Here is a 27,091-nt window from a genome sequence, read left to right as displayed (position 1 = left end):
ATAAAAGTAGAGAATGTTTCTTACACTCATATACATGTCTATGTGTATATTTATGTGCATGAAATATGTGTAAATATGCTCACATAATATAAACTCACTATAGATTGTGTATATATAGTACGTGTATACATGTATATATGTATATATATTATGTGTGTATGTAATGGGCTACTGGTATGCCATAAATTAGAATAATAAGCATTAGTTGAATTAATGAATAAATAAAACTATAACATCTAGTCTATAGTCATTTATATGATGTTTTCATCTCTTCTACAATAAATTCCCATGGTAGAAGTTTACTTCAAATGAATTCTCTCCACTATTTAACTTTTTATTTACCTTCTGATTACTATCTCAAATTATCTCATAGGCCTTCTCAAATAGATTTGTAATGAAAGTAAACTCCGGGGTCTTGGGTGGCATAGTCGGTTGGACATTGGACTCTTGGTTTTGGCTCAGATTGTGATCTCAGGTTCATGAGATAGAGGCTCTTGTTGGGCTCCATGCTCAGTATGGAGTCTGCTTGAGAGTCCTGCTCCTTCTGCCATATGTACTCTCTCTCTCAAATAAATAAACAAATCCTTAAAAAAAAAAAGTAAACTTGAAATTTTCATTTACTCCAACTTCTCTTTTCTTAGTCTCTGTTCTTCAGCTTTATGTTTATGTTTGGCATATGTTTCCATAAGTCAACAGACAAATGTTGAGGGTCTACATTGGGCCAGGAAATGTGTTTGGCCTGGGAATACAGAGAGCCGTCTGTTAAACTGTGGACTATAATTGTAAATAAATAGTTAACCATACAGAGAAGTGCCAACAGAAGTATTAATGTTTATTTGATTTTTCTTTTTCAGAGAGAGAGTGTGGGGGAAGAGTAGAGGGAGAGAGAGAAAATCTTAAGCAGCCTCCACGCCCAGTGCCCAATGTGTGGCTTCATCTATTAACCCTGAGATCATGACCTGACCTGAAATCAAGAGTTGGAGGCTTAACCAACTAAGTCCCCAGCACCCCTGTTTGTGTGATTTTTTTTTTTTTAACAGGATGGCTGTGCTTCAGGAATTATGAAGACATAATATGTGATGTAAGAGAAAATTTTCACAGTTATTTTGATTAGAATCTTCAAGGAAGATATGGGGTCTCATCAGCCATGAGAAGGAACCCTCATTTTAGGCAGAAGAAACAACTTGTACATAGGCAGTCTCCTTGCCATTCCCTTCATCTAGTTCTGCAACTGTACCAGGAAAGAGTAGAACCACCAGACTACTCTGGTCTACCCTAACTGTTCTCAATCACAAATTATATCATTTCTTCCTTGTGCTTAAATTTTTACTCAACTCTCTTAATAAAGTTCAGAGATTTTAATCTGATATAAAAGGCCCTTCATAGTCTGACTGATCATTCAGTTCTTCTCATAATATCCAACCTCTGTTTGCCCATGTATGTTAAGCGTCATGACCTTTGCAAGGGCTGCGTTCTCCTAGCCCAGGATCCCTACTTCCTTCTCTTCCAATAATTCCAAATAGTTTTGGTTTTTTTTTTAGACAAAACTCAATCATTATATGTTCAGAGAAGGCTTTATGAGGTTGAGGAGTTATCCCTGTCACATTCTTTATACTTATTTTTTCATATTTGTCAGATTGTGCCATCAGGGTGTGGCCTCCTGCCACTAAAGTATCTATATTGCTGGTAACCATATCTCTTATTTCTGCCTCACCTGTGGGAGGCACCAAATTTAAGGACTAGTGGAAAAAAAATCTATACTTTGGGATAATTTAAATGGTTTTTAGAGTCTCAAGAAAGTTAATGTCCTCCATATTAACTAGCTATTAAGTTCTTTGAAATCATGGAATTTAAAAGGACTTTAAGGCTAATGCAGTGTTTTTAAAATATTTTGACCATGACCCACAGTAAGAAGTGTTCTATATCACAGCATAGAACATACACATAATCATATATCTAAAACAACAGTTCCACAATACAATACTTAGACTTACTAGTTATGATATAGTAAAAATATAACAAAGTTAATACCAGATATTACTTCACAGTTATTTAATTTAACAAAGAAAAAAAACCAAAATGAATAATACCCAGATAAACTAAGTAACAAATCAATAAAATAGCTTTGTGTTTACTCACAGAAATGACTTCAAGTCCCATTAATGGTGACAACTCCTCCTCCATTTACGTTAATGTAAACTCCCCACACTTTACATGTAGAAGAAGTGAAGTCTTGGAGGTAAGTGACTTGTCAAGACAAGTGAGCACAAAGCTGGATCCAGAACACATCTAAATCTCATGCTAGTACACTTTCCACTACACTACAGTGAGAAGAACGAACTTCTGAGAAGCTATAGCATCTAATTCATTCATTCTTTGAAACTGAGACTCTTTGCCCCTTGAGCAAAATGCCTTTACTAAGGAAGTCAGTGAACCCACTGCCTAACCTTTTAATCTCTATATCACAATCCATTTTTTTGACAGAGGATCTGTGTTAAAAATAATACCGTTCTAGAATCCAGTCAGAAGAGATACTTAATCATAAGAGATACAGAATTATAAACTCTAGATCCAACCTGGTGAGGCTTCAATATAGAAATTTCATGTGTTGGTAATAATACCTTTAGGGTGGGAAAGTGAGTGAATGGAGATGATACCAGAAGTTGGGAAGAGAAGAATTCCACTGATAGAAAAAGCATACCACAGGATTCTGAGCAAAATGAGAATGAGAGAACTTCAAGTTCTTCGCTAATTCTTTAAAACTGAAATTGTTAGGGTACTATAGTTATATGAATGTTTGTTATATATAAAAGTAATTTTTCTATCTGTACATTTTGTCTTACTCTGTCCTTATCTTTGTGAATTAGAAATGACACTTGCAGGGGTTTTTGGATGGATCAGTCAGTTAAAATGTTCTTGATTTTGGCTCAGGTCATGATCTCAGGGTCTTGAGATCAAGCCCCACATCAGGCTCTGCACTCAGTGGGGAATCTGCTTGAGATTCTTTCCCACTGACCCTCCCCCCTCACTCATGTTCTCTCTCTCTCTAATAAATAAATAAATCTTTAAAAAGAAGAAATAACACTTTCTCATATTTAATAAGAAGTATACCTCTTGTGGGACACCTGGGTGGCACAATTGGTTAAGTGTCTAACTCTTTTTTTTTTTTTTTTTTTTTTTTTTAGATTTTACTTATTTATTTGACACACAGAGAGAGATCACAAGTAGGCAGAGAGGCAGGCAGAGAGAGAGGGGGAAGCAGGCTCCCTGCTCACCAGGACCCTGAGATCATGACCTGAGCCGAAGGCAGAGGCTTAATGCACTGAGCCACCCAGGTGACCCTAAGTGTCTGACTCTTGATTTCAGCTCAGGTCATGATCTCAGGAACATGAGATCGAGCTGCATGTCAGGTTCTGTGCTCAGTGTGGACTCACCTTGAGATTCTCTCTCTCCCTCCCACCCTGCCCCTCCCACTTGTTCTCCTCCCTCTCTAAAATAAATAAATAACTCATAAAAAAAGAAGTACACCTTTCATATTTAATAAGAGGTACCTATAATATGCTATATCAAGCTGTCCTGAAATGGCCTTTGGAGAGAAGCTCTCTCTATATGTGAAATAGATCATCTTCCTCAGGCTCATGCTATTATTTCAGAGAGATTTAGGAAGGGCAAGAGCACTCATTATCTAAGAGTGCTGGAGCCTACAGGCTTAAAGTATTACTCTTCACTGAAGACAAAAATCAAACGACTGTACAATTATAATGATCACAGAAACATGACTAAGTTTGAAACCTCAGTCAGCAGACCACATGGGAAATTGGTGTCTATAGAGAAGTCAAGGACCTCTCTGAGAAGAAACAAGGTTAGACTAAGCAGGCACTTGAACGAAATCACTCATATCGAATATTAGTTATTCATTTATGAGTCTATAAAATGATAGCCTGAAATTACCTAAATGTATATACATATACAAATTTATTTACCATAAATTCATTACTTGATCAATTATTTTGGAGTTCAATTGTGAAAAATGTCACATACCTTGTAGATTTTTCTAACTCAATCATTATTTAGATATTTAGATATAAATATTTTAATTTTCATCCTTCATTCATGATACATATAATCTTAATGCTACCACACTTTTCATTATTTAGAACTAAAAATTGAAATTCCAATAAACTCTCCTTTTATATTTCAGGTTTTCCAGATATACTTCACAAAGCAATACAGACAGAAATTTGTACCAAGCTACTGATCATACCAAAGAAATTAAACTATTATAAATCATTCTTTCGAAGCATAGGTTTTTCTAAATGTTTAAATAGAATATAGTTTGATATGTTACTGCACATCATTTCTATTTCTGTTATTTAGAAAGGAACACATTGGCTCCTTTTGTTTAAAAAATTATTGTGTGTAGAAATAGCAACAAAATAAAACTTTAACCCAAAATACAGTAATGCACATTAAAAAAAAAAAAAAACCCAAAACAAACCAAAAAAAACCATCTTATTTTTAAAGCACTCTTGACCAGCCAGCATTTGTCCTGCCTGTCTCAGGAGTTGTGTCTGTTGGTAACTCTGACTGAGAAAAGCTGAGTACTTACGCGTACATCATGGACCCAGGACTGGGGCAGCTTCTATTCAGTCACCATCTGATCTCTATCAGCCAGGTCAGGACTAGGAGGCTGGAAAAGAACGAGAGTCACTGGCAACAAGAAAGGAAACAAGTCCAACGTGTTTAGTGACTGAGATTTCGAGTCCTGATATAGCCCGATAAGAACATGATCAATTTTGTGCCAGCTAGTTCAACTCCGTGAAGTAATTATTAATACTTCATAGCACAGAGAAGCTCCAAGCGGTGGCCGGCACACAGAGTGCAACTGCTGATGATTCAGAAGACCACACTTTTCCAGTTGGGGAGGTATGATCGGCATTGAGGTGTGGCTCCAATTTGTTTAAAAAAAAAAAAAAAAAAAAAAAAACCAACAAAACATTAGAGTACATCGATGGTACTTCCTTCTTCATGAGAATTGTTATGTCTCTTCCCATGCGGTATGGTGGTGTGGTAAGAACCTGAGCTATGGGCCTGAGACAAGCATCCTGCCACCTTGCTGGTGCGACCCTGGGCAAGCTGCTTAGCTCACTGGGACTTATTTTGCTCAAAAGTAAAATGGCAGGACTGTATTAGCTTTTCTACTGCTGTCCATTTTAGTTCTAAAGATTACAGATTTTATTGAAAGAATTTATTTACCCCCAAAACACAAAAGAAGAATGTGATTGTTTTATTTTTTACTTTTCAATTTTTTTTTAAAGAATAGCTTAGGGGTGCCTGGCTTAGTCAGTTAAGTGTCTGACTCTTGATTTTGGCTCGGGTCATGAGCTCAGGGTCCTGATATTGAGCCCTTGCCCTAGGCTCCACACGCAGGGAGTCTACTGCTTGGGATTCTCTCTTTCCCTTGCCTTCTGCCCCTCCCCCCACTCATGCACCCTCTCTGTCTCCTCTCTTTCTAAAATAAATAAAACTATTTTTTTTAAAATAGTATATTTCATCTTAATGGTGTGTGAATACCTCAGTATTTATAAACAGTCGATTTAGATAATTGAATTTTTTCAGAGATCTTGGTCTGAATATATGAACTTCTAGTGAAGATAGTAAAGTTTCAGCATGAATATTACAATTTTAAGAGCTGCTTTTAAAGGCTTAGAGCCAGGATATATTAAAGAAAAGAAAGCTTTAAATGTGAGTCTTCATTGTTCTTACAGAAAACCTTTATTTAAAATACTATAAGCTATATGAATGTAATATTAACATTTTAATTATAATATTCAACAAAGTCATTAATATGAAATATATTTCCCAAGACATTTTACAAATGGAAAAACCGAGCCAGATTTTCAGTTAGTGTAATCATTGATAATATGACAAAAAAATATAACAATATAATTTTGAAAAGGAATAAAAATTTCTGAGTAAATAGTTCACAAAACTTACTGAAACACTTTACCTATGTTGAAAATTATAACTTAATTTAGTAAAAAATAATTTTATTCTTTGGAGATTTGATTTTTTTTCCAAAAGTAAAAAATCATTAAAAAAATCTAATAAAAAAGTGCTAGAAAAATTACATTAATTTTAATATGCCTATAACACACTATTATTTCTATATTATAATACTGTGCTAACTTGAAATCAGCATCATATACATATGCTTTTAAAATGTTTTTAATGTTTAAATTAAAATATTCTTCATTAATAAATTAATATTATATTTGTATACATTAATATTGTAATTGAATTTGTTAAAGTTTATAAAAATATCCTCAGCTCTTTATGTTAGTAAATAATAATACAGAGAAAATAAACTCTTGGCTCTAGTGGAGAAAATTATGCTATACAAGAATCACGTGAGTACAAGAAGCAGCTTTGAGGTCTGGAATGAGATGTGATTTGCATATATTTCTCATATTCATAAATATTCAAAAAAAGCAGCTCAACTCTTTCTCTCAGGAATCTTTCTTCTTATGCCATTCTCTCAAGTTATCTTCTAACTGATGTCAAATTTTCTATTTCTTTCCTTATTTTTGTTTTTTTCCTCTTCTGATTTCAGCGAATATGTAAAATAACTCCTCTTTATTCTCTGAGGTAATATCTTTACCATGGTGGGGTGGCAGCACCCTAGGGCCCTGCGTAAGATGACTGGGTTCACTTACTGGTGCTATTGTCTACTGACTATGTAACGTTTAGGAAAATTCTTAACCTTTCTACATCTTAGTTTCTTTCTCTGTAAAATGAGGATACTACTTGGGCAAAGTTTAAATGAAAGAAAAATGTAAAGAAGTTAAAATAGTGTCTGGTTCATAATAAAGCCCACAAAAATATTAGGTCTTTTAGTCTCTCCAACTCTCATTTTTTTCTAAGAGTAGTGTTACGTTGCTAATTACTTTCAATGAGCTTCAAAAGGGGAATTTCCAAATGCCCATTTATATGGTTTCCCTTTTCAGCTATTTAGTATGTCTGCACAACTTTTAAATTTTTTTAAAAAGATTTTATTTATTTATTTGACAGACAGAGATCACAAGCAGGCAGATAGGCAGGCAGAGAGAGAGGAAGGGAAACAGGCTCCCTGCCGAGCAGAGAGCCAGATGCTGGGCTTGATCCCAGGATCCTGGGATCATGACCTGAGCCGAAGGCAGAGGCTTTAACCCACTGAGCCACCCAGGTGCCCCACAACTTTTAAAATTTTAATTAAATTAATGTTAATTGTAATCTACAATTAAGGATATTGATGGATTAAGGTCCAATTAATGTAGCATTTTTTCATTTTTTAAAAGAATATTCCTTATAAGGCTGAGTAACTATCAGCTAATTCTGAAGGTTGGCAGGCACTAGTTATTTATACTATAGAAGAGAAATTACTACATGTGAATTTTATTTCATTGGTTCTTAGTACCTTCAGCACACCTTGCTCCATGTGTACAGGAACAATACTGGTTTCTATTGCTGCCTTGTTGATTGATTTATTATCAGTCAAAAGACAATAAGTGTATGTTGCAAAATGTCAATAGGGAAAGTCACTAATAAGATGACATTACATTATGACATCAAGCGGAAAGTTAAGATACTCCCAAACTGATCACATTTCTTCAGTTTCCAAAATGAAAGGAAGGAATAGGAAAAAGATAACTTTTAGAATAGAATCTAAAAGGTTTATATACATTTCCCTGTAATTTCAGAATTTATAATAAATTAGTTAAGCTTATGAACTTAATAGAGTTATAACAAAGAAATAGCTTAGCCTCATACTTAGTAATGGCCCAAGGTCTGAGAAGTGGCCTTAGATTTTTATCTTGCATTTATTAAGTCAATCAGCATACTATTTTGCCATTGAAGAGAAAACATAAGGGGATTTAGTGGAGTTTTATACCTTCCCAAGTATGAGGACTGCCAAAGGGTGATTACACGGAAGGAAGAGACTAACCTCAAAGGTGCCAATGAATTCTATGGACTAGAATGAATGTATCATTGACTTATGGAAAAGGAAACCAAATTGAAGGCCTCCCTTTAATAGATTATAAGAACAAATAGATATTATTTGCCCAGAAAACTGAGGTAATAAAAATTAGAGACACTTACTCTAATATCAACTCATTTACATGTATCATTTCCTTGTGTTTATTAAATTATGGAAACGAGAAGATCAAAAGATGGTAAATGTGCCTTTTTTTTTCATCTCAAGAAGTAGATTTTGGAGGTTTTCAGCTAGTGTGCAAGCCAATAGGTTTTTTTTTCCCCTCAGATCCTAATTGTTTCCTTTAGAAAAGTTTTATTTGGAAGCAAAATATATATTTTACATGTAAGGGAAATTATTTTTTTCAATATAAATAGCTCAATTACTTCATTATAACCACCTTCAATGACATAGAAATATTCTATTATGATTTCAATATGACATATTAAGTGATTTCCTTGCTGATAAATATCTGTATTATCTAAGTCCATAAATCTAAGATAATTTATCAGTCTCTACATTTTTTTTTAAAGATTTTATTTATTTATTTGACAGAGAGAGATCACAGTAGGAGAGAGGAAGAAGAGATCACAGTAGGAGAGAGGAAGGGAAGCAGGCCCCCTGCTGAGCAGAGAGCCCGATGTGGGACTCCATCCCAGGACCCTGAGATCATGACCTGAGCCGAAGGCAGCGGCTTAACCCACTGAGCCACCCAGGCGCCCCTCAGTCTCTACATTTAAAAATATTTCTGCTCAAATTATTTTACAAGTAATTATAAAATATATTTCTGCATCCTTATATGTAGAGTTCACTTTTTTATGCTTTGTGATCCATCTATCATCGAACTAAATGTTGGGAAACAAGAAATGCACGTGGTTATACTGAATTGACTAATAGTAGTAGCACTGAGATTCTGTTTCTAATAATCAGTCATTTATTTTCATTCTTTGGGTGACAGTTTTGGAAAATATTTTATGTACAAACTGTTTAACTCTTCTGAAAAAAATTAGTAGGTTCTGTTGTTCTAGAACATTATATGAACTTCAACTCAAATTTTGGAAATTAAAAAGTATTTTACGTGACAACTGTTTAACTTTTGGGAAAAAATTGGTAGGTTCTGTTGGGATAAAACACTACATCAATTTCAACTCAAATTTTGGAAACTTTTATGTTACACTTTCAGTATATGTATAGTTTACAGATATCCTCTTTCATGATACTTTTAATTCTGGCCTTCTAAAAAGAATAGGACTTCTATGTATAAAAATGGCTTTATAACATCTGTAAGAGCATTTTTACATGGTTGAGGAAGTCTAACAATATGTGTTCCTGAGTTGTAGAGTAGTAGTCCCTAACTACTGATTAACTAAAACCTGTCAGCTTTAGAAAGAAAAAAACTTGAGCCTGATCTCCAACTTGAGTGCTAGATGCTAGGGTAGTCAATTAGGGAAAAGTTGAACAACCTCAAACTTCTTAATACCAAGGATCCTTTCACCAAAAGAGTCTTTCTTTAAAAAATCTGTGTGGCTGTCTGGGTGGCTCAGTGGTAAAGCATCTGCCTTCGGCTCAGGTCATGATCCCAGGGTCCTGGGATGGAGCTCTACATCAGGCTCCCTGCTCTGCAACAAGCCTGCTTCTCCTTCTCCTATTTCCCCTCTCTTGCTTTGTCTTTCTCTGTCAAAAAATAGATATAAAATATTTAAAAAAATTCTTTGAGCATAGGTATAGCATCAGAATCAAATGGCAAATTCCAAAATGGCCATAAATACTATGCCAAAGGAAGAGTTTCCCTGGGTCTTCACAAAGAACGTGCATGCTTCTCTGTCATCAGGAAGATCGGATAATTAATGCCCTGGATCAGTGAAATGGCCAATGAGCAAGGAATGGCTAAATTCATGAATAGCAACAGAAAAAAACTCATGTTGAAAAGCTTTCTAGAAGATATGTTGGACATCATTGTGCAAAACAATGAAGAGCATAGCTCGTGACTATGAGTAAGATTCTGTTTCTTCCGTACTGGTTTCCCAACATCAAGCTGCTGAACTGGGAACTCCACATCTAGGTTTTTGCTTCATCTCTTAAGTGGATGGATCCAGTTGTCCAGGAAACTCTTCCCCCAAAACTGATGCATTTCCTGGCCTCAAAGAGACATAATTGCCTTTCATTCTCTTTATTGGAATTCATTCTGTCTTAGGGCCATGATATGTTTTCTTGATATGTGTGTTCGTGCACAATTAATTGTCTAGAGGACAGCTGGCAGCTTGCTGGCCACAAGTGGCAGTTTCATTCCGACCATTGCCAAAAGGCTGCTACCCAATTTAACCTGTTTCTTTCCCAGAAGACGATACTTTTAACCTTTGCTAGCAGCACAATGCTGTTTGGTTGACTAGAGTATTTTCTTACTTAGAAACATGATGAGGTTAATAGTTGGAAGTGGAGAAGCTGATACTTTTTCCTCTAGGAGAGTAGCAAAGATATGGAAAGAACAATAAGAAATAACCACAGGAATTCTATAGCAGTGATTCAATACATCTTAAGATTTCTTTACCAGATGTGTGAATGAAGCAATCTTTCATAGACACATATCTAGACTCGTTTTTAGAGTAAAGGGAAAAAATAGAATAGAGAGAAGTAACCTTTTTTTTTTGAGATTTATTCCCTTTTTTTAAATTTTTTTAAAAAAATTTTTATTTTTTATAAACATATATTTTTATCCCCAGGGGTACAGGTCTGTGAATCACCAGGTTTACACACTTCACAGCACTAAAGACAATATAATATAATGTATTATATATATAATATAATATAATATAATATAATCTTTTTAAGATGAGGAGTAGAATAAAAACATGATCAGGCTAGGGGTTCAGTTGACAGGGGCACTGACATTTATTGTTTTGGCTTCCATCATATTTTGATATTCTGCAATTTCACATATTTGGTTAGGTGAATTGTTTATGAATAAAATTATCTAGTTTTAGATAAACACTTCATAGAATGGAACAGGTTGAGTATAGGTAATAAAGAAACAAACAGAAGTTAGACCTATTGAGAAGTGTTAGGTCTTTCAGAGAAGCATGGGAGAAAGTGCATGCTCTTGTTTCTAATATCTTTAATTAATAAACTACATCCAGCCTCTTTCTAAAATGTAATTCTTTATTAAAGTATCACTGAAGTCTCTTTGGATTAATATCTGCTCTTCTGGTCTCTTTTGTCTCCCCATACCACTGCCATAGTTTTGGTGTACAGCATTCCTACATGTTAAAACATGAGCTATGAATATGATCTAATATTTTCTGGTATGCACTTTCAAAAAATAATTAGGTATTTCTCACTTGGAATTAAGCAGACTGAGATAGTCTCATCTTCATCAAATGATACTGGATCTGAGTAAGATGGATGAATGTATTCTACATTCTTACATATTAGCTATATATGTCAGTGACTTTGCAAGGAAAAATGTGTCAAGCTGATCAGCACCCCATAAGCTCCCCCAGCAGGGTTAAATGCAAAGAGACTGTTCTGTGACACAAGTACTAAATAAGCATTTATTTTTCTTCATAATTTTTGAATTGAAAGAAATCCTTTAAGACCTCAAGTAGGAGGTTTTTATTACAGCTCCTCCAGATTTTTTTTTTTCAAAACAAATTTCTCTTTCATGAATTAATTAATCCTCATGGCTCTTTAAGACTGTCCTCTATCAGACAATTCCTCAAACTGTATACCCACTTTACTCCCTCATTAAACTGTAGTCCTATAGATGCCTGTTGAGTTCTTGTTTCACTGTCTTATCATAACTATATTTAATCATATATTTAAAAATATTTTCTTCACCACTTATTATGTGCCAGGCATCTTCAGAAACATTTTCTTGGCCATCCACTATGTGCCAGGCATTGTGTCTCTCATATGGCTAAGGCTAAACTGGTAAATGTGACACCATCCTGCTCTCGGAGAATTTTACAGTCTAATCCCTTATCTCAAAGTTAACAAATTTTTGTGCCTCCAGGTTTCTATGTCATTGTCAGTGATGCCACCTAATGTCTTAATCACCTACACTCAAAATTTGAAAGGTATCTTTGACTCAGTACTCACTTTAATTCTCTGTGTCTAGCCAATGATTTTGGTAATTATTCCCTCAAATTATTTTTTTGGTCCATATATTCTTTTCTCATCTTAATCTAGCTTACACTATTTTAACACCTTGCCAGCTGAATTCTATGACTCTTGCTCTTTTTTCCTTCCATGTCACCTTCATGCTTATTAAAGACTAATTGTCCATAAACATGACTTTCATCATGTGACTATTTTAGAAAGCTTATAATGGCGCCCATATTTTCTACCTCATCAAGAATGTGCTCAATGAAATTCTAAAATCCTCCGAGAATCAAATTCATCCCAGCTCTATCTCCCATGATACATTGCATCATGAACTTCAAGCCTAATTAAGCATTGTTATTCTTAAAACATGTAATATTCATTCTAACTTTTAATTTCTGTTATTATAACCTCCTTCTCATTGAAGTGTTCTATTATTTTCTCTCACTTAAATATGATACTTCGTAAAAGCTCAACCCAATTATCACCCGCTTAATGAAATCTTTGATAGTTTAGGGTAACACAAAGTGCAGTTCCTGGGTGCAGGTTGAGGCTGCACGGCTCAGTCAGTTAAGTGTCTGCTTTTGGCTTAGGTCATGATCTCGGGGTCCTGGGATGGAGCCTGACATCTGGCTCCCTGCTCAGCAGGGATTCTGCTTTGCCCTCTGTCCCTCCCCCTTTGTGTGTGTGTGTTCTTTCTCTCAAATAAATTAAATAAAATCTTTTAAAAAAATAAAAATAAAATAAAGTGCAATTCTTGGGTATTGACTGCTTTCATTCAAATTCTTGTCCTGCCACTGATTCTGTGATCTTGGTTAAGTCATTTAATCTCTTTGTGCCTCAATTTCTTCACTTGTAAGAGAAAAATGAAAATTGCATCTATCCTTTAGAATAGTTGTGCATAGCAAATGAAATTATGAATGTAGATGACCTGGAAGAGAATCTAACAAGAGTAGTTACTCAATAAACATTACATCATTCTTATAATCAATAATTTAGTTAATAGTGGTATATTGTTCTAGAACTTGTAGCTTCTTCACTGGTAGACTCCTCAAACACTTACAATGTATGATACAGTTTCGTGTTTTTGCTATTATGTGTTCTAGTTTTGTCTCTTCAACTTTATTTGAAATCCAAAAGACCAGAATGTGGATCTTTTCCTTCTGAAGTATCTTCTGATATCTGATATAGACCCATAGTAGATGGACAGTTAACACACATGGGCTAATTTATCTTATTCCATTTCAAACTACAATTAGTATTTATTTTTTACATAACTTCTGAAAATTGGAAATATGATCTTTTTCTCTCTTTTTAATTTTGAAAGTAAAAAAAAAACTTCATAAAAATTGCAGTTAGCTTTTCAGAACTCTTTATGAACTCCATCTTTCTTGGATGCTAAGTAAAAGGAATCTTCTAATAAATTACACTTGAGAGAAAAATAGGATAGCCATTTCCTCTAAACATTTTCTTTCCTTTATTGGTGGCTGATTTTAGGTATTGCAGTGGCTTATAACTTATTTATAGATGGCTTATAGTCTTCATTGATAACTTGATAATAGAGATTGACTCTGGTATGTAATAACTTGGAATTTCCATTGCCACTCTGAAGCAGTGTCACCCCATGTCTGAAGTCAGGGGTTATAGAAGCAGTCTATTCTGCATGCAGGAAAATAGGAGGGTACTATGTCTGTAAAGAATTTAAAAACAAAAGGAAAGTTACTGAAGTTGGCATGGTCTATTGTGAATGAAGCTGATAGGTACAGTTGTGTACAAGTTTGAGGGTGGATATATATTTTCATTTCTCTGATAAATAACTAAGAGTGGAATGGTTGATTTGTATTGTAAGTATATATGTGACTTTGTCAGAAACTGCCAAATCACTTCTCAAATTGGTTGTTTAATTTTACATTCCCACAAGGAATTTATGGGCATTCCATTGTTCCCAAATGTCCACCAACCGATGAACGGGTAATTGTTGCACGCCAGGTAACAGACTGCTATTTAGCAACAAGAAGGGAACTACTGATACCCTCAACATCACGGAAATAATATCAGAAACACTCTAGTGAGTGAAAAAAGTCAGACATAAAAAGTACTTATTGAATGAGTACATTTATATGAAACCGTAGGAAAGGCAAGTCTAATTGATAGTGACAGAAAGCACATCAGTGGGCGTATGTGGCACAGAGCTGAACATTTAAGGATTAAGTGGGAAGGGCGATCTATAATTGATCGTGGTAGGGTGACACGATGTATAACTTTGTGAACACTCACTGAATTTTTTGTAAATTATATTTTGATGAAGTAGATCTTTAAAATTATTTATGTGGTTTAGGGCATGAACTTCAATTTTGTGTATGTGAGTGTCCTGAAAAGAAATGCAATAAAGAACAGTCTTCATTTGAAAAAAAAAAAAAAAAAAAAAAAGTTGGTGCGGTCATTTTTGTCACCATGCACCAGCAATTCTAAACAACAGTAATTGATAAAATATTCCTCCCTGCTGGGGGTGGACTAGTCCCACTTATTCTCCACCCCCACCCTACCTCCTATATCATGCTCTAAAGTTATCCTTGTGGGCATTAGATTTTTCCTGGTCAGTATTGAGAGTTCTGATACATCTTGGTACAGCTTTTTTCCCTCAAAAATTTTTATTATGTTCTACAGTAAAAATGCATTTTATATCACAGCATCATACACATATCGATACATATATATGTTTCACAAAACAGCCTTTTGTACTAGCAGATAATAGCACTGATTTTGAAAAATATTGCTCTAATTTGTTCCTTAACCATCCGAACCAAAACTACAAAGACTATTCTGGAATGAATTAAGTAGTTCCCCTGGGGTCCCATGAACTATTGAAAATTAGATTTCTGATATTGAGAGGTGAAAATAGAAATGAAAGAGCTGATTTACTTTCTTTGGCCTCTTTATTAGACAATAGAGAAAATTGTACATCAAAGTCAATACCCAGGCGGAGAGGTGGGAATCACCCAAAGACCTCCCATCCTTGCTCTTTGGAATTTCCATTTTCAAGTCTGTACCTGACCTGAGTACCATCTTTCAACTTTTCCTCCAAATGTACTTCTTGTCTGAAAACATACTATTATTCTCATTGAATTCTGGCCAATTTCTAGTTTCATCCCCAATTCACATAACACTAAAGTTCACTAGTCTCCATCCCTTTTTACACTGTGTGTCTTGTTTCATTCATATCCATTGAGTGTACTAATTCCTTAGGTATTTCTATCGCCATCTATGCATAATTCAAATACTTCTCACCGGGGGTGTTATTTTATGCCCATAATTCATTAATGAAACCAGTCATGATGCAATGCTCGCTGGCCAGGATTTCCTCATGAAGCTGTAGTTAGATTCCTAATCAACAGCAAGATGAGAAGTCTATACTTAAGGATACATCTCAAATATTATGAATTATTCTCTCTTATATACTCTTTAGTTTATGATAGAGACCAATTGTAAACAGGGACTTAATCTTTGTTATATAATTTCCAAAAATGTATTATACACAGCTAAAGTTTTATGAAATATATTTAAGTAAAAATTTTAAAGGGGGTGATTTATTCTGAGTTCTACAAAAATAACCATTCAGTTATTTTATACCAAGTGAGAAAGTGACCTTAAATCTGTTTCAGTAAGGATTGTAGGAAGTGATTACAGATTAATATGCATACTTTTTCTAGCTAATTTTAATATAGGCTATCATTTCTCCTGAGTCATGGTTTTTCCCATTGTTAAAATGAGGGATTTCAACATTATATGCTCAGATATATGATTTTATATGTTCACGATAACGTGATATATCAGGAATTGTAAAAAGACATTTAACCATTGAAAGGCTGGTAGGTAAATTACTCTTTGCAGACAACATGATTTTCTAAATAGAAAATCTAATTGATTTAAAAAACAAAAAGAAAATCCAATTTAGTTAAGGATTAATCAGCTAAACTAACAAAAGAATTCAAAGTGGCTTGATTCAAAAAGTGAATATAGCAAGGAATAACTTTGTCAGTATTAACCAATTGTGAATAATAAAATCTGAGGCAGGTGGATGGCTCAGTCAGTTAAGCAGTGGCCTTTAGCTCTGGTCATGATCCCAGGATCCTGGGATTGAGCCCCGCATAGGTGTCCCTGCTCAGCGGAGAGCCTGCTTCTCCCTCTCCCTCTGCCTGCAACTCCAGCCTACTTGTGCTATCTCTCTGTCAACAACAACAACTTAATATAAAAATAATAATAAAATAATAATAAAAATAATAATAAAATCTTTTCACAAAAGCAAAAGTGATACCATGTAACTAGTAATAGCCTTAAGAAATGTGCAATAACCACATACAAAAAGCTATACACATTTTAAAGAAAAGAAAAAAACAACAAAGATGTGCCGAAAAAAAATTCCAAAAAGCTAAATGGATGATTTTTATATGTGAAAACTGTTAACACACCTCCTATTGATTAAATGGAATATTTTTTAAAATGTGAAAATTCATATTAGATTTGGAGATGGGGAAGAGGAGAAGTAGAGAAGAGAGAGAAGAAAATGGGCAGGAAACAATTAAAAAAATGAGAGAAGAAACAAAATTCTGAAGATTTTAATGTTCCTTTAGGTATAAACCGCAAGATGGTCTCAGATTGTAGCTCTTCTCATGCTTTTTATCTACATCTCTCAGAGACTTCCATTTAGCCTTCCAATTTCACCCAGATAATCACAGTAAAAAATGTATGGTTTTTACAAAGCAGATATGGCAGCAGCTAGGACAGTACAAGCTGGAGAATTAGGCTTATGTTCCAAATCTGATTTTCAACATTGACTCTTTCCATGTCTAGATTAATACCTCAAAACATTAACTTAATAAAATAGAGCACTCTTAGTGGACTGAAGGAGTGGGTGAAAGTTTCAAAGATCACCAGCTCAAAAAAAATCAGTAATATTGTAAGTCAATATTTTGCATTTAAGATTAAAGATTTCACATATCAGAAAACAGAGAATAAATAGCAGTATACTGAAAAGAATATTTGACTAGGAAACCAGATTCCAGTTCCAGAATTAATCACATACTGACCTTGTATTTTATCTACTTCTCTCTGGGCTTCTGATTTTGTTTCTGCCAAAAGAAATTTTGGACTACCTCATCCCCTGTCTTTTCTATTCTAAAATAATTATACTTCCATGATTTTAATCCTATAACCTATGACAAACCCAAGACCATTTGTAGTAGGGTCAAAGTTCTGATCATCAAAAATGTATCTTGTTCAAGATCCTCAATGTGATTGTGGAATTGATTATGTTAGGTGCTGGGGGCCAGGAGATAAGCATTAACTAGACAAACAAAATATATCACCCAGAGCACTAGCATTATATATTTCAAAGCGTCTGATCTGCACAGTCATCAGATGCATAATCACTATGTTAAATATGTCATGGACTGAGTCACTGAATGAAAAAACAGCAGGTAGTATTTTTTTGTGGGCTTATATATTTTTAAACTCTAGCTTTAAAGCTAATGAATTAGCATTCTATCATTACATAGGTCTGTTATGCTTGACTTCTCCTTTGGAAAGAATTAAATCAGTGGTCCTCAAATGTTTGGGTCTCAAGACACAAACCTTAAAAATTACCAAAGACCTTAAATATAGTTTATGTGGACTACCTATCAATCATTACTATATTAGAAATTAAAACTAAGAAATTTAAAATATTTATTTAAAATAAAAATAAGTCATTTAAAAATATCATTTTTATTTTTAAAAAGCTGAGTTCTAAAAAAATGTGAATCTTATTTTAGGTCTAGGTCTACTTGCTCTCAAACTTACTGTATTGCCATGTGTTGTTTTGACTGAAATATTTTAGGAAAATTCTGTCTCACACAGAGATATAATTAGAAAGAAAGAGTATTTTGATAGGCTTTCAAATAATTATGGATATTCTTTGATTTTACACTAAACATGAAAGAGGTGAGTTGTTGCCATGTAGAATCTGAGAACGTATCAATTAAATTTTTGTACTTTGTTATGTTAAAATCCATCAGTCTTTGTCACACTTGATGGGATCTTTAAATGTGTATGATTTTGTAACATCAGGCATTGGGTCTTTATAAAGTACTGATTCACTTAATTCACATAATCCCCCGTATTCCCAAGTGTTAATACATTTCATTATATAATATCAAGAAACCCATGTTTCTTAACATCAACATCAACCTCATTATAAAAAGTAAGTATGTTGGAAAGCTGTAAAATTTACAGGGGTTATGCAAGTTTTAAAAAATTCTAATTTTCACTTGTGAGTTTGAATTTGATCACAAACAACAAATGATTAGTTTTCTTTGAAGTCACAAACTGACTTTATTAATTTTTTATAAGCTGCCTGTCAAAAAAACTAAATCTAAGTAAATGATGCTGTATGTTAAATAGTAGTTTTTCAGCTTTTTTCAAATATCTAAGAACTTTCCTCAAAACCATTGCACTTCAGTTTGCAGCAGAAATGTTGATGTACGGCTTTCATTTTGTCACCAGGAGTATTAATAAAAAAGCTTGACCATTACACAATGGTCAAGCTTTAATAAAGTTAATACATCAGTAACTTGATGATAACTTCTTCATCAATAACATTCTTAAGTGAAACTGGAATTCTTTTTTTTTTTTTTTTTCTGGAATGCTTGAAAACAAAAAATGTAAAGGCAATGTGGTACAGTTTGGTTCCACTGCCTTGATTCATACTAAGGTGCAGCAGTTTTAATCATCATTGCTATTGCTTCAATCAGTACAAATATCAACATGGCAAAACCACTAATGATACTTCAATTTTGATGTCAACAGTCCATGAGAGTCTCAGGGATATCCCAGGAGTCCTTAGTACACACTAATCTAAAGTCTTCGAACAAATAAATGCCATTATAAACCTCCCAAGATATTTTTAAAGTTGACTTTAAAAAAACATTTTTATGCAATAAATTGAAATGCCTCATAATTCAAGGTTCAAGGAGAGAGAATAAAATTTGAACAAGACAGATTTAGAATGTCAGCAAAAGAAGTAAATTTTTAAAAGTCATGTCATAGTAAACTATAATAGGGCATAAGGAGGACAGCAAATGGACTTTAGAAATATGTGTTTATTCCTTTTAACCATTGCTTGCATACCTTGTAGTTTATAGTCTTGAAATGGTTCCGTCATTAGACAGTTTCTACTTCTTTGGCTGGCAGCGGTTGGAAATGGTCCAAAATGCAACTCTGGAATCCTGTCTCTGGCATCCAGAATACATGAAAGTAATGTAGAGTTAACCTCCTTCTCCCAGAACTTCACCTTTAAATCTGAGTCAGACAAGGTCCTGGTTTCAAAAAGGTTCTTGCCAATTTGAAACTAGTCACATGCCATCTTTTTTAGCCAATCACAGGGCCATGCTAAAAACAACAACTGGTCGATTGAGACATCATTCCAACACACCTGTAATCACCACTATCATTTTCGCTGACTCTCTACCAGAAAGTTCTGAGGATGGCACATAATCCCATCAAATCTTACAGCACCCAACATGTAGAAAGAAAAAATTATGTTCACTCTACATAAGGATTACCCAGTTTGATCCAAGCCTCACAGTGAGTCAAAAGTTAAAATACTGATGTAAGAATTTGGATATGGGATCTTTATTTCAAGAAATGCCTTTTTTTTTCTTATTCATATTCTTTATGTGGCTGAAGGAAATGAATAGGAAATAACCTCTGCAATTACCATTTTTAGAGTGTTTTTTGCCAGTACATAAAATAGCTTTGTGCTATTAACTATCTGCCAGTGAAACATTACAGTATGGAACTAATATTTATTCAGCTCTTATTTCTGTAAGACACGCTTTTAGGCACAAAAGCTTTGAAGGGTTTGGTAGACATTGTTATTACATAAATTAAATTACAATACTTTTAGCATTTGGTTAAAATATCTAATTCAAAACGTTGGTGTAAAAATACCCAAGAAAAAAAATCTGTAGCTACCGTTTGGCTTTAAATTATTCCTAATTAACAAAGGAAATATGTTCCAGCTACTACACACGATGCTCTTAGTATATCTGTGGCAGTAGTAGATTGTATCTAATACTTGAAACATGAATCAACTAGGAGTTATATGACTCCTCAGCAGCTGCTAATTACAGGGCAATGACTGAAAACTACTTGCTGAATCCTTTACTCTTTCCAACAAGTCAGGATTCTAGTTCTCAGGGCTCAGCCTTCAGATATTTCTCTACCACCTTTACTCCTGACTTGCATGAACTTCCTTTGTGTCAAATACGCTCTCGATATATTCATGATTCCCAGACTCACATTTCCAGTCCGGACCCCTTCTCTGAACCCCAGACTGGCATATCCAAATCTCTGCTCAACATACTCATGTTTCACCAAACATCTTATATTTTTTAAATAGATTTTTTTTTTTTAGATTTTATTTATCTATTTGACAGAGAGAGATCACAAGTAGGCATAGAGGCAGTCAGAGAGAGAGAGAGAGAGAGGAGGAAGCAGGCTCCCTGCCAAGCAGAGAGCCCGATGCGGGACTCGATCCCAGAACACTGAGATCATGACCTGAGCCGTAGGCAGCGGCTTAACCCACTGAGCCACCCAGGTGCCCCACCAAATATCTTATATTTAACGTGTTCTAACCTTAAATCAGTTTGCCCTAACCTTCTGGACTGCTTCTTCCCACTCAGTCTCAATTGCAGTAAACTGCACCACTCCTCATCCAGTTGGTCACGACAAAAATCTTGAAGCCATGCTAGACTGTTTTCCACATCCAGTCCATTAGAATATCCTCGTCTCCATCTTCAGAATTCAGATCTCACCCCTTGTCACCATCTCTACCTATACCACACTAATTAATAACCTGATCATCAGTCATCTGAAATATTGCATTTCCTCCTAAGCATCACTGCTTCTGTGATTAGCCCCGTTGAGCAGTCTACCCTGTATACAACAATTAGAGTGATCTCATTGAAATACTAGTCAGATTATGCTGCTGCCTTGCATTAACCCCTCACATGTCTTTTCAGCACAGTTCGAATAACATTGCTTTATCTTGGCATACAAAACCATATTTGATCGTGCCCTACTACTTCTCTGTTCTTTCCAACCTAATTTTCACTCGGTTCCAGCCATGCTGTCCTCAGCCTTGGCAGTTTCTATACTCTCCCCTTTGAAACTTTTCCTGGAGATACTTACAAGTCTCACTCCTTCATTTCTTTCACATCTCCACTCAAATGTCACCTCATCAAAGGCGCTTCTCTGACCATGTTCTCTAAAATAGTGGCTCCAACACTCTCTATCCTCAACCTCTGATTACTTGTTTTTCTTAGCATTTGTAGCTTGTTATCTCTGTCTCTGTCTACATATGTATCACACACATATATGTATATATATATCCATTTATTATTCAGTAGAGTGAAAACACAGATCATTGACCTTTGAATGCTTACAACAGTGCTTAGCACATAGTTGTAAATATTGATGAAGTAACAAATGAATCAAGTACTCATTCATAAGGACTTTGTACAGAAACAGTATACATAATATCTAATTTCTGAGATATCTTCACTAGCTGTACCTAATGGCCAGTTCTTTAATAATAAAGTGCTAGAAATTAATGCTGGAACCACATATATAACACCAATGAATTATATATATATATATATAATATATAATATACACTCATTATTTCTAGAAACACACACACACACACACACACACACACACAGACAAGCCAAGTGAGAACAAGTAGAGGCTATTTATTCAGAGTTTTTATAAGAAGGGAGTCAGAAATTAACATTTATTTGTGTTTGGTTGGCTCAAGGACAGGCAGAGCAGGGAGAAATTGTAGAAAGGTTAAATTAAAAGTAAGGCAGCCTATTTGATTGGATAAGGGTGCATATTTAGTTATCTGTGATTGGTCCTATGTTGAAAGTAGAGGAAAATATTAAAGAAGTTCTCAGCTATTAATCATATTATTAATCAAGTCCTGGTCATCTGGGGCTAATTGCTTATTTGGCCTCTTAGATGGTCATTGTACATAGTGAGTTGGCTTTCTGGGCTGGTTGTTGAAGGGAATGTGTAAGAGTTGTATATAATCTGCCCATTGCTTACTTGTATATTCAGCCTATAATCTGCCCATTGCTTACTTGTATATTCAGCCTATAAGCAGGTAACTTTCAAAAAGATACATATAATACATTATATATTTGAAAAATATTTTTATAATTATATTTTTTAATCCCCTTTAATATTTTTGTTATCTTTTAAGTGTCTGTAGTTAAAGAACAACTCTAGGTATTGCTGCTAGTGACAAACATCTAGAACAAATAGGCTCATTTAGCAATGGTAGTTAAAATTCTGTGTTCAAGAATTTCTTATTTGAAAATGGCAAAGAGTATTACCTAAAATATCTATAACAACAAAAATAAGATGAAAAACATATTCTATAGAAGCTTATAAGGATATAATAGAGTGAGACAAGATTAGAAGAAATAATAGTCAAGAATTTCCAAAAACTGAGGGCATAAATCTTCATATTGGAGAACCTAAACAATTGAAAGCAAGATAAAGTGCTTTTATAAGTTCTCATCTATAGAATATTTCTTAAGTAAAACTTAAGAATGCCAAAATATTAAAGAACTTGTAAAACTCAACACCCCCAAAATGAAAAATCTAATTTAAAAAATGGGTGGAAGATGTGAATAGACATTTTTCGAAAGAAGACATACAGGTGACACATGCTCAGCATCACTGGTCATCAGGAACTACAAATCAAAATTACAATGCAATATCCCCTCACACCTGTCCGAATGGCTAAAACTCACAGTATGAGAAATAACAGGTGTTGGCAAGGATGTGGAGAAACATTCTTCATTTTTCTTATTCTCCTAATTCAAGGGAATGCTCTTGCACTGTTGGTGGGAATGCAAAGTGGTACAGCCAGGCTGAAAAACAGTGTGGAGTTTCCTCAGAAAGTTAAAAATAGTACCACTCTAACACTCAGCAATTACATTACTAGGTATTTACTCAAAGAACACAAAATACAGATTCAAAGGGATATATGCACCCCATATTTATGGCAGCATTATCTACAATAGCTAAATTATGGAAAGAGCCCAAATGTCTATTGACTAATGAATGGATGATGGAGAGGTAGTTTATGTACTCAATGGAATACTACTCAGCCATAAAAGGGATGAAATCTTTCCTCTACTTTCAACATAGGACCATTTGCAACAACGTGGTTGGAGCCAGAGAGTATTATGCTAAGTGAAAGGTCAGTCAGAGAAAGACAAATACCATATGATTACACTCAGATGTAGAATTTAAGAAACAAAACAGAGGAACAAAGAGAAAAAGAGAGTCAGGCAAACCAGGAAACAGACTCTTAATTTGTGGAGAACAAACTGATGGTCACCAGAGGGGACGTGAGTAGGGGGATGGGTGAAATGTGTGAAATGCGTGAAGGAGCGTACCTGCCGTAATGAGTGCCTCGTGATGTATGGAATTGTTGAATCACTATATGGTACACCTGAAACAAATACTACACTATATATTAGCTAATGGGAATTTAAATACAAATTAAAAATAAAAATTAAAATTCAAAAAGAATAAAAAATAGAACTACCCTAGGATCCAGTAATCACACTACTGGGTATTATCCAAAGAATTCAAAAAACAGTAGTTCAAAGGGATACATGCACCCCTATGTTTATAGCAGCTTCTTTACAATATCCAAAATATGGAAGCAGGCCATGTGTCTATCAATTGATGAACAGATAAAGATGTGATATATATACAACAGAATATTACTCAGCCATAGAAAAGAATAAAATCTTGACATTTGCAATGACATGGATGGAGCTAGACTGTATCATGCTAAGTGAAATAAGTCAGTCAGAGAAAGAAAAATACCATGATTTCACTCATATGTGGAATGTAAGAGACTAAACAAATGAGAAAGGGGGAACAGAGAGAGACAAATCAAGAAACAGACTCTTAATTAGAGAGAACAAATTGGTGATTACCAGACACGAGGTGGGGAATGGCATGGGTTAATTAGATGTTGGGATTAAGGAGGGCACGTGTTGTGATGAGCACCAGGTGATGTATGGAATTGTTGAATTACAATATCATACATCTGAAACCAATAATGACACTATCAGTTAACTAACTGAAAGTAAAATAAAAAAAGAATCCAAACAACCGGTGTCATGTAACTGGTGGAAAACACTGGCATACATATTTGCATGTGAGTAAATATTTGAGGAAATAAGGATGTGACAAAATATAGTTCCAGAGCAGTTCCTAATTTAACCAAGATTTGCTGATTTCCTGTTGCTGTCCTGAGCATTTTCAGTACTTTTTTCCCTTAATCCTAACAATGCTGTGAAGTATACACTATTATTCCCATCAATCTGGAAAGAAAACTAAGATCGGGGAGATTGAGTAAATTTCTCAAGCCACAATATAACTAACAGAATTGGAATTGAAATACAATTTTTCTCATTGGATAGTTGGGGATCCTAAGATCCTCTCCCATTAGACTTTTCTTCCTGAAGTCAAATCCTCATCACCATATTAAAGAAGATCATCAAAGGCTTTAAACTGTAAAAACAGAATCTTTGTGGACTTGGTTATAGTTATTTGATTGAGAGGCCAAAGAGGAACAGAAGAGAAAAATCATATATAACTGGGGAACTTGGGTGGCTCAGTGGGTTAAAGCCTCTGCGTTTGGCTCATGATGATCCCAGGGTCCTGGGATTGAGCCCCTCATCGGGCTCTCTGCTCAGCGGGGAGCTTGCTTCCTCCTCTCTCTCTGCCTACCTCTCTGGCCTACTTGTGATCTCTGTCCATCAAATAAATAAATAAATTCTTAAAAAAAAAAAAGAAAGAAAATCATATTTACTGGGCTCCAGATAAAAATGGAAGTTGCCCTAAGAGAACTGTGACAAATTTCCTGATTCTGACTTCTGCATTTCATAAGCATGGTGGGTAGAAGGGAGTTAAATATGTACCTACTGAGGTCATTTGCACTGAAAGTATCTTACTTGATTTGCAAGAGGTAGGGTTTAAGATTTTTTAGAAACAGACAAATCAGAAATAGTTCTGATGTAGCAATAGGTCAGTATATGGATAAACAGGTTGCCCCATATGTAATTGTTTGTTTGCTTACTATTATAATTTATATTAATCATACTATTCATTCACGGTCAATATCCAGAGAAAATCTGCTAATACACTGTTTAAAGAATAACAGCCAGTCATGAGAGAAGAAAGGAGAGAAGTATGACCCCCATTTCCATTCCTGTTATAGGACGAAAATGAAGTGGACCCTATCAAACTCTTGGGAGAAGGAAGTTCAGACACACAAAATACTTTAGGGGAGCCGTCAACTTTTCCCCTATAATTTGTGATAACCTAACTGATGTGTGTGTGCAAATGTCAGAATAAAGGTCAGAGAACCTAAAAAATATGACAGGGATTCAAGTAATGTAACACATATTAAAAACTCAGATATCTCCTGACATAATACTATATATTGAGCACTTCGGGTCATACCAAATTTCTCATCAAATAGTCAGTGTATCTTTTGATAACCTGCTTGCTTTATACATAAACACAGATCTTGTTTCCTGCTGTACTGAGCATTTAAGCAATCTCACAACATGTATTCATTGTCTTATAATGACTGAGGTTGCAGGAGTTCAAATGTGTTGTCACTTGGGTGACTCAGCTTCCAAGTGACAATACATATTACCTCATTTTAGATAACGTCTTAGAGGTTTAACCTGTCTTGGATTAGAAGAGGCTCTGATTAACGTCTATATCATTTGAGCACTGGAACAAATAGCTATGCTGTGTACTTATTTCTCAAAAGCAGGGTTCTTTCATATGTTTAAGCTGCATGCTTCTAGAACAGAGACTTATTTCCCTCCTATGTGTTTCATACTTTGGGACAATTCTTCTGCGGCAACTCTTATATTAATAAGACATTCTCGTTTCAGGCAAAGAGCTAATGATAACTATAAAGAAGAAGTGAAGGGTCTTCTGGTGGTATTTTAATTTGAGTTATTCATGAAAATGAATGCTTATAACATAATCAATTAATTTGTCTTGTGGTATGTGCTTGAAACTAGGACTTTGCAGATGTGTTTATTTATTCAGCAAATATTTACCTAAAGCCCACCATGTAGAGATACTGTTCTAGATGTTGGAGTGATAGTAGTGAATACAATAGAGTTCTTGCCTCTATGGGAGCTTATAGTCAAAAAAAGGAGACCGAGGCCCACCAAGGCCTTGCTTCTGTAACAATAGATCACCTCTCCTTGTGGAGGAAGGTGGTTTACTACATGCTAGGTGCTATGTTAAATGCCTTATATTTGTTAGGTTATGTACAAGACTTGGTACCATTATCATTTCTACTTTGTAGACAAAGACATGAGGGCCTGGGAAATTTAAGAAACTTGGCAAAGTTCTACAGCTGGACAGTGGCAGGGACAGAAATCCCACGCAGGTCTAATGATTGCTAGGTCCACGCTTTAAACCATTTCTCCAGTGTGCCTGTACTGCGTTCAGTGTGCTGTTCCACTTTAAACTTGGTGAATATGATGTAATATACAGGAACGGTAATGCCATTAAATAATGGATGAGCAGAGGATGGGGAACTCATATGTGAGTCAGACAATGAAGTGTGCTGATGTTAAGTTTATGGGGCCTTAAATTGTTTGGAGTGGTCAAAGAAGCAACTGGGGATTTGAAACAGTCTCCAGGTCTAAGCCTGGAAGTTATTACTGCTGTCATGTACTTGAATTTACTGTGTATTTACACTTTCCCTCCACTAGATCATGTGGTTTTTAGAGCAGAATCCATTTGTAAATACGTATATCTTTATTTATCATGAAACTTGATATTGTCATTTGCAAGAATGTTCTTGACACTTTC

The 27,091-nt window shown here is 34.8% G+C and overlaps 1 protein-coding gene across 1 annotated transcript in view; it reads right to left on the bottom strand.

Annotated features, from left to right (window-relative positions):
• The window catches only part of LOC131824756 (transmembrane protease serine 11F), a 97,257-nt gene that overhangs the window by 69,428 nt on the left and 738 nt on the right, over window positions 1–27,091 (bottom strand). The window lies entirely within an intron of this gene.

The sequence above is a fragment of the Mustela lutreola genome, chromosome 1 (genome assembly GCF_030435805.1).
Source record: "Mustela lutreola isolate mMusLut2 chromosome 1, mMusLut2.pri, whole genome shotgun sequence".
NCBI lineage: Eukaryota > Metazoa > Chordata > Mammalia > Carnivora > Mustelidae > Mustela > Mustela lutreola.
Note: the sequence above shows the minus strand (reverse complement) of the source record. Positions and strands in the feature narration are given on the sequence as shown.